Source organism: Moschus berezovskii, chromosome 10 (genome assembly GCF_049115385.1).
Source record: "Moschus berezovskii isolate FMDL1 chromosome 10, NW_MosBer_1.0, whole genome shotgun sequence".
NCBI classification, from domain to species: Eukaryota; Metazoa; Chordata; class Mammalia; order Artiodactyla; family Moschidae; genus Moschus; species Moschus berezovskii.
In genome coordinates, this window is record NC_142469.1 from 41,663,405 (window position 1) to 41,677,509 (window position 14,105).

The window sequence follows — 14,105 nt, forward strand, 5'->3', positions numbered from 1 at the left end:
GTACTAAGTACCTGCAATTACTGATTGTCACATTCTTCTTCCATTGTAAAACTGAACTAATTGAAGGTATACCCTTAGGGGACGAACTCTACAGTGTAATGAATGTTGAGTGCCCTCTTGAGTTTAGCATGTTAATTATTCATAATTATAATGATTTCTGTTTGTTTGGGAACTTTAGAAATCTGGTTTATCAAACAAATTTAGGAGAGTAGTTGAGGTTTTGTTTTGTTTTATATTAAGATCTCAGCAGGTGTTTGAACATACCAAGAAGTTCTCATGAGCAGTGGAAGCAGTTTTGTTTTTTGGGGGTTTTTTTGCTAATAAATGGATACCAGTGATGTGTGCCATGTCCTAAAATAGCTGAATGAACTTTTTTCTACTCACTTTCTGGTTTCTCCAGAACTATTTGGGTGATATTGGGGTTGTGAAGGGAAACATTGACAAGGATTCAAGTAGAAAACTGGAAATAATGTATGAAAGTGTGTTAATCAGAGAAGAACTAGAGTAGATTTGGTAGCTGGCTACTAGCCAAGTATATAAAATTTTAAAGTCTGGCTTTCCTTGAAAGAGGGCTGTATGTGTGTGTGCTTTGCACTCTAAGTATATTTACATCCAAAGGACCCACGTAAAAGATGGATATTCTGGCTATTTTGGACTAAAACAATCTATGTCAACTATTACCAAATACATATTAGTGATAATGATGTATTAGGACTGGGCTCCTAGTCTATTTAGACTTCATACTCATTCTCAATAATAGCCTGAAATGACAATGAACTATTGCTTTTTAAAGAGGAGTTTGGCATCACAAGTCTGTTTCATTGCAATCTTTTTCATTTTCCCATCACTTTCTTTTTTCATTTTTCCAATACAACACTTTAGAGCCAAACATGTACTCTGCATGTCTATTCAAGTCTCCTGGTAATCTATCAATATATATCCAACTTAGGAAGAAGCAGCAATTGCTTAATATATTCAAGTAGCAGCAATGGTAAGAATGATTGATGGCTAATCATCATATGGTTGTAAAAAGATCCATTAGATATACAATATATAGCATTTTAAAAAAGAGTACATTTAACCACCCTCAACCTAAAATCCATAGCAGCCAGATCAGAAACAAGAACATTAAGTGAAAGTACATGTGGGTAGCCCCCAATTTACAAGTGCATCTCTGATCAAAGGGAACTAGCACTTGCATATTCCAGGGTCAGGCTCAAATATGAACCCTGTTCTTCATCAGTAAATCATTTAATAAAAAGACTGGAAGTACTATTTTTAAAAAATGAAATTCTCTGATCATACCTAATATGCTTCTTCCAACACTGATTTTTATCACAGCTAAGGAGCAGAGAAAGAAAAAAGATTAACTGGAAGATCACTCTGCCTCTGTCTCTACCCTTAGGTACTAACAGAGTGAGGGACAGGCCAAAAGCACAGCAGTAGGTGTGGAGAGGCCATGGAATATTCACCAACCAGATAATCATCGCTGGAGTAACTGGAAGCATCTGAATGTAGGTATGTGTACCCAGGGTTTCTGCTTGCTCCTGCAATCCTTTGTCTAGCTTTCCCATCCATATACACCTGCTGTCTCATCAGCCTTTTGAAAGCACTACTTGGCAGGACTTGGATGTTCACACATATGCACACAGCCACTCAGAATAGCAGGGTGGCTCTTCAGTGAGAGGTCCTGTCTCCTCTCTAGGCTTTTAAAACTTTCTCCAAAATGACTTTCAACTGCCTCCTGATTCTGTGGTTCCTGAGCACAAAAGGCCTTTGTCTTTGCCATCCAACTATCTGAAATAACTTCCCCTGGATCCCCTCTGCTGGTTTTGATTCTGTTTTCCCTCTAGGACCTAAGTCAACTTTTACCTACATGGGAATATCTTGCTGATTACCCATCCCAATTATTTCCTTCCTTTCAAACATCTGTAGGCCTAGAAGTCATACCTCTCCTCTGGCATACAACTTGTATCATGTATGACTGTTCCCTTCTTCATGTATTTATCCTCTGTCCTCAGTGTAGCTTTTTATTTCTGGAGAGGCAAAATCTGTTGCATTTTGTACCAGAGACCAGGACCAGGGGAAATGGACTTATAGAGAGTTACTGTGATGGAGTAAGGCGGCAAAAAGTAGTCAAGAGCCCAGACTGCCTGAGCTTGAGTTCCTGCTCAGTCAAATACTCACTGTGTGACCTTGGCAAGATTAAAAAAAAAAAAAAATTTCTACGTTTTCATTTTCTCATCTCCAAAATAGAAATAATAGTAATATACCCATCTCCTTAAGTTGTAAAGTTTCAATGACCTAATAGAGAAAATCTTAGAATAGTGTCTAATACATATCAAACACTCGAAAAAGCATTACTTATTAGTATATACAATAATAGTTCATCTCATTTAATTTATCAGTAATACTAGCAGATAGATGGCATAATTCATATTCTAAAAACTGGAAACCTTGTGACCCTTAACAGTCAGGTTACTACCTAAAATTGAGAGAAGAAGCAGAATGAGAACCAAGAGTTAGATCCTAAACCCTTGACGGTTTTTACTTTCCACCTGTTTCACACAGGTGCCTGGTGACTAGTTCATATTGATAATATAAAATGTATTGTTCTCTATCCTTATAATTTAAGCCATATTCTACTCAACAAGTTTGTCTAGTCCAAGGCAGCAAAGAAGATGGAGAAAATGTGAAGTGGCTATTCTTATTCTAGGATGTTTTACAATCTAGATGATTCAAATGATGAAACAGAGCAGAAACATCTAACACATTTTTTTAACTTCTCATGTCTAGATTCCTTATAAAATTGGCTCTTCCATGGTCCCTTCCTCACCCCATGTAATAATGTAGGTTGGATACGGTATCATTGTCTACAAAAATAACACTTTGTGGTTTGGTAGAATGTGCTACTTAAGAGTAAACTATAAAATTTGTGAATTTTAAAATTGTTTTAGCCTAATTGAAATTATTTTGAAGAATTTACAAAGAGCTCTTTAAACTTGGCAGACTAGCCTCTCTTGGAATCTCTCTATTTTCTAGGAAATTATCAACAAGTCTTATTCTTCTCACTGCCAAAATTCCTTGGTCGCTGTTTCTTCGTTTGTGCTATAGCACTTAGCTCTGTGCTAGGATGTAATAGATGATTGATAAATCCTTGAATCTCGTCACCCTACTGACAAGAAAGCTAAAATTCAGAGAGTTTAACATATTGTAAAAATCACACAGTTGGCAAGGAAGAATTTCCAACACAAGTCTAAAGAACCAAGCGAATGATAACACAGTAATGGCAGTGAAGCAAGGGCTCACTTCAGAGTTATTAGGCAGGGACTATGTTTTGACACCAAATCTCAGACACATCATAAAACCTCTTCATGCTTTGGTTTCCTCATCCCATGACACTGTTAGGAGGATTTAAATATTTGAAATTATCACTGATATTATAGACATATAGTTACAGATCTGGTAAAGATAAACATTGAAACAGTGGAGAAATCCCCAAATGATTTGAAATTCCTAGTGGGTGATGGGAGGAAGGTAGAAACACTGAAAGGAAGCAAAGACCAAACATGAAGAAATAACCATGCATGTGGAGGGACTCTGGGAGCAGATTTAGAAAAGATGACTCTGGTACCAATGCTGACCCAATGCTGTTCAGTTACCAGTTACCAAGTGGCAGTTGTTTTAGTTCCAAGTCATGTCCGACTCTTTTGCAACCTCATGGGCTATAACCCATCAGGATCCTCTGTGCATAGGATTTCCCAGGCAAGGATACTGGAGTGAGTTGCCATTTCCTTTTCCAGAAGCTCTTCCCAACCCAGGTATTGAACCTGTGTCTCCTGCATTAGCAAGAAGTTTCTTTACCACTGAGTCACCAGAGAAGCCCTCCAAGTGGCAGTTATCATGTCCTAAAATGTAGATATAACGGCCGTAATCACTAAACTAAGAACTAGACATCCATATGCAACAGTCTGATTTCTGGTGTTTGTGTGGCAAGCTTCTTCTTTGGAGGATTAAGAATAATACTGTCCTTAAAATAGAAGCTTTAAAAAGTAAGTGCCCAGCTCCCAAATACCTAAAGCATCCTATGGGCTTCAATGGGATCCTGTCTGCTGCTTCTTGAAACAATCCCTTCAAAAGATTTTCAGAGGAATTAATGGCACTCAAGTTGTACCTGATGTCTGGTTTTGACCTTGAAGATGTTGAAGAAAGTAAATGTATTTGATGAGTTATTAAGCATGTGCTTCAGTTATTATGATAGTAAAAACAGCTCAGTTTTATAAGACTGTGAGGTGCTTTCCATTTCTGAACATTAAATTGCATGCCTACTGAGTTCAGACAACAAGTCATTAATCTCACATAATACATTTATTTAGATTTAAGAAAGTTACCCACATTTTTTCTGTTCTTTTATTTATATGCTGTGTTCCAGAAAGCATCTTCCAGTTGTTGTTGTTTTTTATTGCTTTTTAATAGGTTAAAATGGAGAACAGCTAACCTAGCTGATACTTTGCTTAGTATTCAAGAAGTCAAAGAGAAATTAATAAACCACTTTCATAAGTGTCTTTCATGAAAGCCTACCTAGAGGAGACTTCCAAGATTACTGCTGATATGAAAAAGCTATAATGATAGCTTTCAGTTTAGAAACTATTCAGTTTCATCTGGCCAGTATCAACTGTCAAGTATTACTAAAACTCTAGGCCTATGATGATAACATATTGAACTTTTCTGAAATAGTATCCTTAATATTTGCAGTTTAGCATTATTGTTAATTGTTAAGCACCTTTCTGGTAGAATGGGTAAAGATAATGATTTCAATAATACAGCAACAAATTGCTAATTTGGGGAATATTTTTAAGGTCTTAAGTTATAAAAGTATTTCATAAACTATAAGTCACTATAAGAATATTATTTTAAAAATAATTTCTCATAATTCCAAATTATGTTTTTCTGAAAAGTACCAGAATATAACAGAGAAAAGTTTTTCTACCTCCATTACTTAAAAAATATTCATACACATGGGTTCCTCAATACATAGTAGGATGGTACTCATTTCAGAGGAGACTCATGTGAATTATGTTATCTTCCATTCATAGAGGGCCTGCTCTATGCTAGACACTTTAAAATAGATTACAGTCTTCAGAATGTCTCTGCAAGGACATTTTTTTTCACCATATATCCTTATATAATTGAAAGTTCAGAGAAGTTAATAAAGAGATTAGTAAACTAGTAAATGCAAGCTCAAATCTTTTAGACTCTTGTTAGGAAGCCAGTTGACTCCATAATAGATTGGAGGTAATTAAAAAGAAAATTCTGAAGACAAAATAATAATAATAGCTGCCATTTATTGATGTGCCAAGTATTGGGCTAGGTGCCCTAGGAACTTTAAATTCATCATCTTAATAACCATCTCAAAAGAGTTCATCATTTCAGATTTTTCAAATTAAGTGGATATTTTTGAAGTTTTTTTTAGTTCAAATATAATTGAAATACAATGTTATATTAACTTCAGGCTTACTATGTGGTGATTTGACACCTGCGAATATTATGAAATGATCACCACAATAAGTCTAGTAACCATCTATTCCCAAAACTATCATTATTGACCACATTCCTTATGCTGTATATTATATCCCCATAGTTTATTAACTGGAGGTATGTACCTCTTAATCCCCTTCGTCTATTTTACCCACCTCTATCACCTTGCATTCTGGCAACCCAATGGATGTATCTAAACATCTGCTTTCATTTTGTTTTGTTGTGCTTGTTTGTTTTGTTGGTTTTTTTCTTTTTAGATTCCACATATAAGTAAAATCATGGTAATTGTCTTTCTCTGTCTGGCTTATTTTACTTTAGTATAAAATCCTCCAGATCAACCCATATTATCACAAATAGCAAGATTTCTTCATTTTTTTAATTGCTGAGTAATATTCCTGTGTGTGTGTGTGTGTCTATGCAACATCTTTATTCATTCATCTGCTGATGGATACCTAAGTCACTTCCATATTTGGCTGTTGTAAATAATGCTGCCATGAATATTGGTGTGCATGTATTTTTTCAAATTAGTGCTTTTGTTTTCTTCAGGTAAATATCCAGAAGTTAAATTGTTAGGTCATATGGCAGTTCTGTTTTTAGTTTTCTGAGGAACCTCCAAACTCTTTTCCATAGTGGCTGCAGCAATTTACATTCTCACCAACAGAGAACAGATGTTTCCTTTTCTCAACATCCTCACCAACACTTATTATTTGTTGTCTTTTTTGGTAATAACCATAATGACAGGTGTGAAGTGGTATCTCGATGGTTGTAATTTGCATTTTCCTGATGGTTAGTGATATCGAGCATCTTTTCATGTGTCTGTTGGTCATCTGTATGTCTTCTTTAGAAAAATGTCTATCTGGGTTCTCTGCTCGTTTTTGAACTGTGTTGTTGTGTTTTTGATTTTTGTTGTATAATTTCTTTGTATATTTTGGATATTAACCTCTTATCAAATGTATCATTTGTAAATATCTTCTCCCATTCAGTAGAATGCCTTTTCATTTTGATAGTTTCCTTCATTGTGTGAAAGGTTTTTAGTTTGATATGGTCTCATTTGTTTATTTTGGCTTTTGTTGCCCTTGCCTTAGGGAAAATAATCTTAAAAAAAGATATTTTTAAAACCAGTGTCAAAGAGTGTACTCCCTATGTTTTTCTCTAGGATTCTTATGTTTTCAGGGCTTGCATTTCAGTTTTTAACTTATTTTGAGTTTATTTTTGTGTATAGTATGAGAAAGTTGTCCAGTTTGATTCTTTCTCATGCAGCCATTCAGTTCTCCCAATGCCGTTAATTGAGGAAGGCTGTCTTTACTGCATTGTTTATTCTTGCCTCCGATGTCACACGCGAGTGACTGCATAAGTATGGACTTGTTTCTGGGCTCTCTATTCTGTTCCATTGATCTATGCATCTTTTTGTGCCAGCACTACACTACTTTGATGGTAGTAGCTTTGTAGTATAGTTTGAAATTAGGGCACATGAAACCGCCAGCTGTATTCTTCTTTCTCAAGATTGCTTTGATTATTTGGAGTCTTTTGTGTTTCCATACAAAATTTATCATTATTTGTTCTAGTTCTGCGAAAAATACCTTAGTACTTTGACAGGGATTGCATTTAATCTATAGATTGCCTTGGGGAATACGGTGATTTTAATGATATTAATTCTTTTAAACCATAAACATGGGGTACCTTTCTGTTTGTGTTGTCTTCAACTTCTTTGAGCATTTTCTTGTAGCTTTCAGAACAAGTCTTTTAGCTCTTTGGTTAGATTTATTCCTAGATGTTTTGTGCTTTTTGATGCAATGGTAAATTGGATTGTTTTCTTTTTTTTTTTTTTATTTTATCTGCTTTTAGTTAAATTTAAATAGCCAGGTGTGGCTCGTTGTGGGCAGTACAGACCTAGGGTCTGACCATTCACTGGCCCTCACACTTTTTTTTTTTTTATTTTACAGACTTTTATCTATGCATCTACAAACATACACACACATACACAACTGTAATGGAGGATAGTGTTTTTGAATAAGATTATACAATGGCAAGCCACTCCAGTACTCTTTTTTTTTTTTTTGAACAGAGGAAAATTTATACGTCGAACCTGGACTGGTCACTTATGATAATATACATGCTACAATTCCATTCTCCCCAATCATTCCACCTTCACCCTCTCCCAAAGAGTTCCAAAGACTGTTCTAAATGCCTATGTCTCTTTTGCAGTCTCTTATACAGGGTTCAGGTTACCATTTTTCTAAATTCCATATATATGCGTTAATATACAGTATTGATGTTCTTCTTTCTGGCTTACTTCACTCTGTATAATTGGCTCCAATTTCATCCACCTCATTAAAACTGATTCAAATGCATTCTTTTTGATGGCTGAGAAATACTCCATTGTGTATATGTACCAAAGCTTTCTTATCCATTCATCTGCAGATGGACATCTAGGTTGCTTCCATGTCCTGGCTATTATAAACAGTGATGCAATGAACATTGGAGTACATGTGTCTCTTTCAATTCTGGTTTCCTCGGTGTGTATGCCCAGGAGTGCGATCGCTGGATCATATGGCAGTTCTATTTCCAGTTTTCTGAGAAATCTCCACACTGTTCTCCATAGTGGCTGTACTAGTTTGCATTCCCACCAACAGTGTAAGAGGGTTCCCTTCTCTCCACACCCTCTCCAGCATTTATTGCATGTAGACTTTTGGATAGCAGCCATTCTGACTGGTGTGAAATGGTATCTCATTGTGGTTTTGATTTGCATTTCTCTGATGATGAGGGATGTTGAGCATTTTTTCATGTGTTTATTAGCCATCTTTATGTCTTCTTTGGAGAAATGTCTGTTTAGTTCTTTGGCCCATTTTTTGATTGGGTCACTTAGTTTTCTGGAATTAAGCTGCAGGAGCTGCTTGTATAATTTGGAGATTAATCCTTTATCAGTTGCTTCATTTGCTATTATTTTCTCCCATTCTGAAGGCTGTCTTTTCACCTTGCTTAGAGTTTCCTTTGCTGTGCAGAAGCTTTTGATTTTAATTAGGTCCCATTTGTTTATTTTTGCTTTTATTTCCAATATACTGGGAGGTGGGTCTTGGAGGATCCTGCTGTGATTTATGTCGGAGAGTGTTTTGCCTACGTTCTCCTCTAGGAGTTTTATAGTTTCTGGTCTTACATTTAGATCTTTAATCCATTTTGAGTTTATTTTGGTGTATGGTGTTAGGAAGTGTTCTAGTTTCATTCTTTTGCAAGTGGCTGACCAGTTTTCCCAGCACCACTTGTTAAAGAGACTGTCTTTTGTCCATTTTATATTCTTGCCTCCTTTGTCGAAGATAAGGTGTCCATAGGAGCGTGGGTTTATCTCTGGGCTTTCTATTTTGTTCCATTGATCTATATTTCTGTCTTTATGCGAGTACCATACTGTCTTGATGACTGTGGCTTTGTAGTAGAGCCTGAAGTCCGGCAGGTTAATTCCCCCAGTTCCATTCTTCCTCCTCAAAATTGCTTTGGCTATTCGAGGGTTTTTGTATTTCCATACAAATTGTGAGATTATTCGTTCTAGTTCTGTGAAAAATATTGTTGGTAGCTTGATAGGGATTGCATTGAATGTATAAATTACTTTGGGTAGTATACTCATTTTTACAATATTTATTCTTCCAATCCACGAACACGGTATATTTCTCCATCTATTCGTGTCCTCTTTGATTACTTCCACTAGTGTTTTATCGTTTTCTATGTACAGGGATTGTTTTCTTAATTTCTCTGATGGTTCATTTTTAATGTGTATAAATGCCACAAATTTCTGTATATTAATTTGTATCATGCCATTTTACTGAATTCATTAATTAGTTCTAATAGTTTTTTTGTGACATCTTTAGGATTTTCTATACATACTATTATATCATCTGCAAACAGTGACAGTTTTACTTTCTTTCCAATTCAAATTGAATTTTAATATTCCCATTTGCCTTGTGAGAAATTTGAGGTTCAAGACATTGAATTACTGACTCAAGATAGCACCCCTGCTAAGTATCAGAACCAAGCTGCCAACTCAGGTCTTGTCAAGTTCCAAAATCCATGATCTTTCTATAGACTTCCCTTGTGGGCTTCCTTTGTGGCTCACCTGGTAAAGAATCTGCCTGCAATGTGGGAGACCGGGGTTCAATCCCTGGGTTGGGAAATCCCCTGGAGAAGGGAAAGATTACTCACTTCAGTATTCTGGCCTGGAGAATTCCATGGACTATATAGTCCATGGGGTAGCAAAGAGTTGGAGACGACTGAGCGACTTTCACTTTCATTTTTTCTATAGACTATTATAAACTACAATATATGTCTGATTTGTATTTGAGGTGTGGATTGCTGCATTTATCTTTTTCCTCTGAATTTATTCTTAGAGCAATTTTATTTTTGTTTGAAAGTTACCGAGCTTCTGTTAGTAAGAGATCTCCAGAAAATTAGTACTAATTCAATGACTATGCACTAATCTGTGTTTATTCTAAGAGTGCTCATGTTTACATTAAAGTCAGGGTAAGCATTAAATATCTCATGTGTCCAGCTTATATTTTATAATCTAGAATTTCACTAAGAACTGAAGAATTGAAACATCTAATAAATTCAGGGAAACTTCCTCATTTACATACTACAAGTTACAACAAAACTGGATAACTTTCATCCTAATCTTACAAGAAGCCTAGAACAGTATTGTACATTCACTTGTTAAACAGATGTCTATTGGTTGCCAACTATTTTTATAAGTTTGTGCTAGGGAGATTAGCAGATAATAAGAACTCTAATGCCCCCTACCCTGAAAGAGCTTTACAAAGTAATCAGGGAGAAAAGACTTGATTACTATTAAGCATCGAAACTGAGGTTAAGTAATATTGCAACAGTGAAATAAGTCATGTTAAACACCAAAGAATGAATGTTTCAGTTTCATGGCTTGAGGTGCTGACTTTGGGCTGAAGTGGGAAGAAAAACCTTTCTGAAGGAAAGCAACTGGCTAAGCAGGGAGAATGGATGGCACCGGCTGGGCAGGTGCTTGTTATGGAGGTGCCCAGGCAGCAAATACCTTTATTATCCTGAAGGTTTGTGCAGGGAAAATGGAAAAGATGAGATTGGAAAAGGAAGTGAGGCCAGATACCCAAAGTCTTCTATTCTAGCTAAAGACACTGGCCTTTGGCCTCCAGGGAGTGGGGAGTCATTGAAAAATTTTGAGCTGGGGAATGATGTAATTAAAATAGTGCTTTACAAAAGATTAATTTGGCAGGATTGGTGGAAAGAGAACAAGAGTAAAGAAACTACTATAATAATTCAGGTCTAAGGTGATAAGGTTCTGAACAGAATGACAGTGGGACTAGAAGGAGAGAAATAAATGGAAGAGATCATGCAAAAAATAACAGCATAAAAGGAGATGACTAGATATGGGAGAAAATGGCACAAAATTAACTTAAAGTTCTGTTTGGTAACTTTTATTAAGTACATAAAATTCATTGTATATTACATACAATAGTCATGATCTAAAATGTCATTGGATTCAAGGAAGATCTTGCTTTTACTCAGTGTAGCAATTTCTTTGAGCAAAATCTACAGTGAAGTCCTACTTTCTAAGAGGTAGTAAATAAAATTGTAAAAATGCCTGAGAGAATAGTTCTAACTATGCATCATCATCATCATCATCATCATAATAGCCACAGTTACAGAATGGAGGTAAAAATTAGATGACGAAAGAAAATTTAGCAAAACAATGATATTTAATTTATCTCCAAATTTCCAGTTTATTAGTTTAGCTAATTTTCTACCAAAGTGACTTCTATAACAGTGAATTGATTGTCTAGAGTACATTGTTTTAATAAATTATCAATATGATTCTCTACTAATTTGGAGTTTATTTGGTGCCTTCCTCTAAGGATGAATTCCACTGTCTTCAAAATGTTTTTGTGTAATAATTATTTTACTGTACAAATGGAAAAATCAAGCCATAGAGGAAGTAAGTTCAGATGATTCATCCAAGGTGATGTGAGAACAGAAAAATCTATCTTTCCTGTGGATTCAGTGGACTATGTAAGTAAAATGAAACTAGAAAGAAATCAATATTCTTTTCAGTTGTTTAGGTTTATTAAAAATACCCAGTGCCAGGCAAATGCAACCTTCTTCCCTAGAATGAACACACATAGACACACACACACACACACACACTCACTCTCTGTTGCATTATATATATCAATTACTTAAAAAAAGCAAGTGTCATTTTAATATTACTTAGATACTGTTTTTAGTGCATCAAGTAAAACATATTGTGGCTTCTAATATTAAGTCATTCCCCACTTAGCATTGTTAAGAATATTTATGATCTAGTATAGAACAAAACATATTGTTATCCATTTTCCTCAGCTTTGTTATAAAAGCATTCTCCAGTTGTTTTCTAGAGACGGATGTTGTCAAAGTTTGATGGTAATTTATGTTGTCAGTCCATTAAGTTGATTTTATTGCAGCCAACACAACTATTGTCCGTTTACGAGAAACCCGAGAACCATGCTAGGTCCTGGCGAAGGCCGTTTGATACCTGCCCTCTCATATGGCTGACCTTGAGGGGAGTTGAGTTTGGTAATTTATGACAAACACCATCTAGGAAGACCTTTTTGCAAGATTCACTGTCATTTAGTGCTAAATGATCATTGCTGAGTCCAGAGACAATCTGAGCTCCTGACAGAGCAATCCCATAAAAAATATTGCCTACCCACCCAGGTGTCCTTTCCAATTATCTGGAGTAGAAATTAATACTTTTAAAAGCTGCTAGTTTTTGAAAGGTTATTACAATTTATTCCAGTGGTTTCTTTTGCACATTATGATGAATTAGTTTATTACGCCATTATTTTCCATGTCAGCTTTTTAGAAGATTGAACCATAATGTTGAAACATTAGTGTGAATGGCAAACATACTATTTTATAGTTGAGTAATATATTTATTTGAGAAAAATGTGTTCAGTTTTTAATAACAGGTAATTTTATGTTTATGTTCCCTAATGCTGTTGTCAGGCATTATTTATTTCTTTTTGGTAAGAAGTAGAGAATTTTCTTTTAAAATGTTAATGGTGGTTTAGGCAGATTTTAGAGTCATAGTAAGAATATATTACTTAAAAGTAGAAAATATAAATTGTAAGTGTTTTTCCCTGAAAGCTAATATTTTCTAAGGTTTTCTCGACACCAGTTTAATGTATGATTACTCTCAGGGAGAATAATACTGCTCTCAGGTTTTTCTCTAAAGGTGGATTTTTTTCTTTGCTTTTCTAAGGTTCTAAAAAGTTCCAAGTTTTTCTTTAGCAAGAAAGCTTCTCTATCCTACATGATTTGTAGTTTCATAAATCATTTACAGGTACTTTGTAAATAATATTAATTAGTACTTTAATAGAGATTTTTTCAGTCATTCTTCTGTATTATTGTCTACTAAAATTATAAAGAATTATAGGTTATTTCCTATTTACCAGATATTAAAAAATACTCATTTTGCCTTTATTTGATAAAGATTGATTAGATGTATTCTAAAGAGTACTCATTGTTCTCTACTTTTATTCATATAGCAAATATTTGGGGATACTTGTTATATGCCTGGCATTATAAACTATGTGCAGTTGGGACAGAACCAGAGCAACATTTGAGAAATGGATTCTTTATTTCTGTTACAATTATTTTTATTCCTACAGTTTAAAAAATACAACTCCACAAATTCTGAGTCTTGAGTAAACTGAGCTTTTAAACAAATTTGGTAACACTTTGGAAGCTTTGCATTTGCTACCTCCAATCCCACAAATGCTTGCCAAAAGAAATAGTATTTTTTGTTTCTCATCAAACACATTTGTTTCTTTAGCAAACTTTGCAATATTGAGGTATTTATTTTTGTTGATATGACTGAAACAAATGTTAGTTTAAGCAGAATTAAGATTTATAACATTCCATAAATTTTTCTGAGTGTGCCAGAGAATTTCTTGATAACGTACAGTCTGATAACAGGAGTGCTAAAGTTTCATTATTTCAGGGAGTGGAATTTTATTGAAGTATGGCATACATACAGGAAAAATGCACACTAATAAGTATACAGCTCAATGCTTGGTCACGGAGTGAGCAGGTCTGTGTAACAGTTCTCAAATCAAAACACAAAAGTCATCAGCATTCCAACAAACCCCATGTCTCCTTCCATCTACCACCTCCCACCCGAGCTCCAATAACCATTCTTCTGATTTGTGGTATCTTGGATTACACTAGGCTCTCTTTTGAACTTTATATAAATAAAATCATGATAAATTACAGCATCTTTTGCTCAGCATAATGTTTTCAAGATTCATCTACTTGGTTGTATGTAGTTTTACTTCATTATCACTGCCACGTGGTGTATTTCTTCATTTCCGTTCCCTTCCGTTCCGTTCTGTCGCCCAGTCGTGTCCGACTCTTTGCGACCCGGTGGACTGTAGCCTATACCATATTTTATTTACCCAGCCTACATTGATCACTAGATTGATTACAGTTTAGGATTATTGCCAAAAAATACTTGTATGAACATTAACATATTTATCACTTGGTGAAAAGTGAAAGCA

At 35.1% G+C, this 14,105-nt stretch overlaps 1 protein-coding gene across 3 annotated transcripts in view; it reads left to right on the forward strand.

Moving 5' to 3' along the window:
* Positions 1 to 14,105, forward strand: part of HS3ST5 (heparan sulfate-glucosamine 3-sulfotransferase 5) — a 320,414-nt gene that overhangs the window by 184,024 nt on the left and 122,285 nt on the right. For all 3 annotated transcript variants that reach the window (XM_055433754.2, XM_055433757.2, XM_055433753.2), the window contains one exon: positions 1,406 to 1,518. The gene's annotated coding sequence lies outside the window, so the exon portion shown is untranslated. The remainder of the gene's footprint in view (positions 1 to 1,405; positions 1,519 to 14,105) is intronic.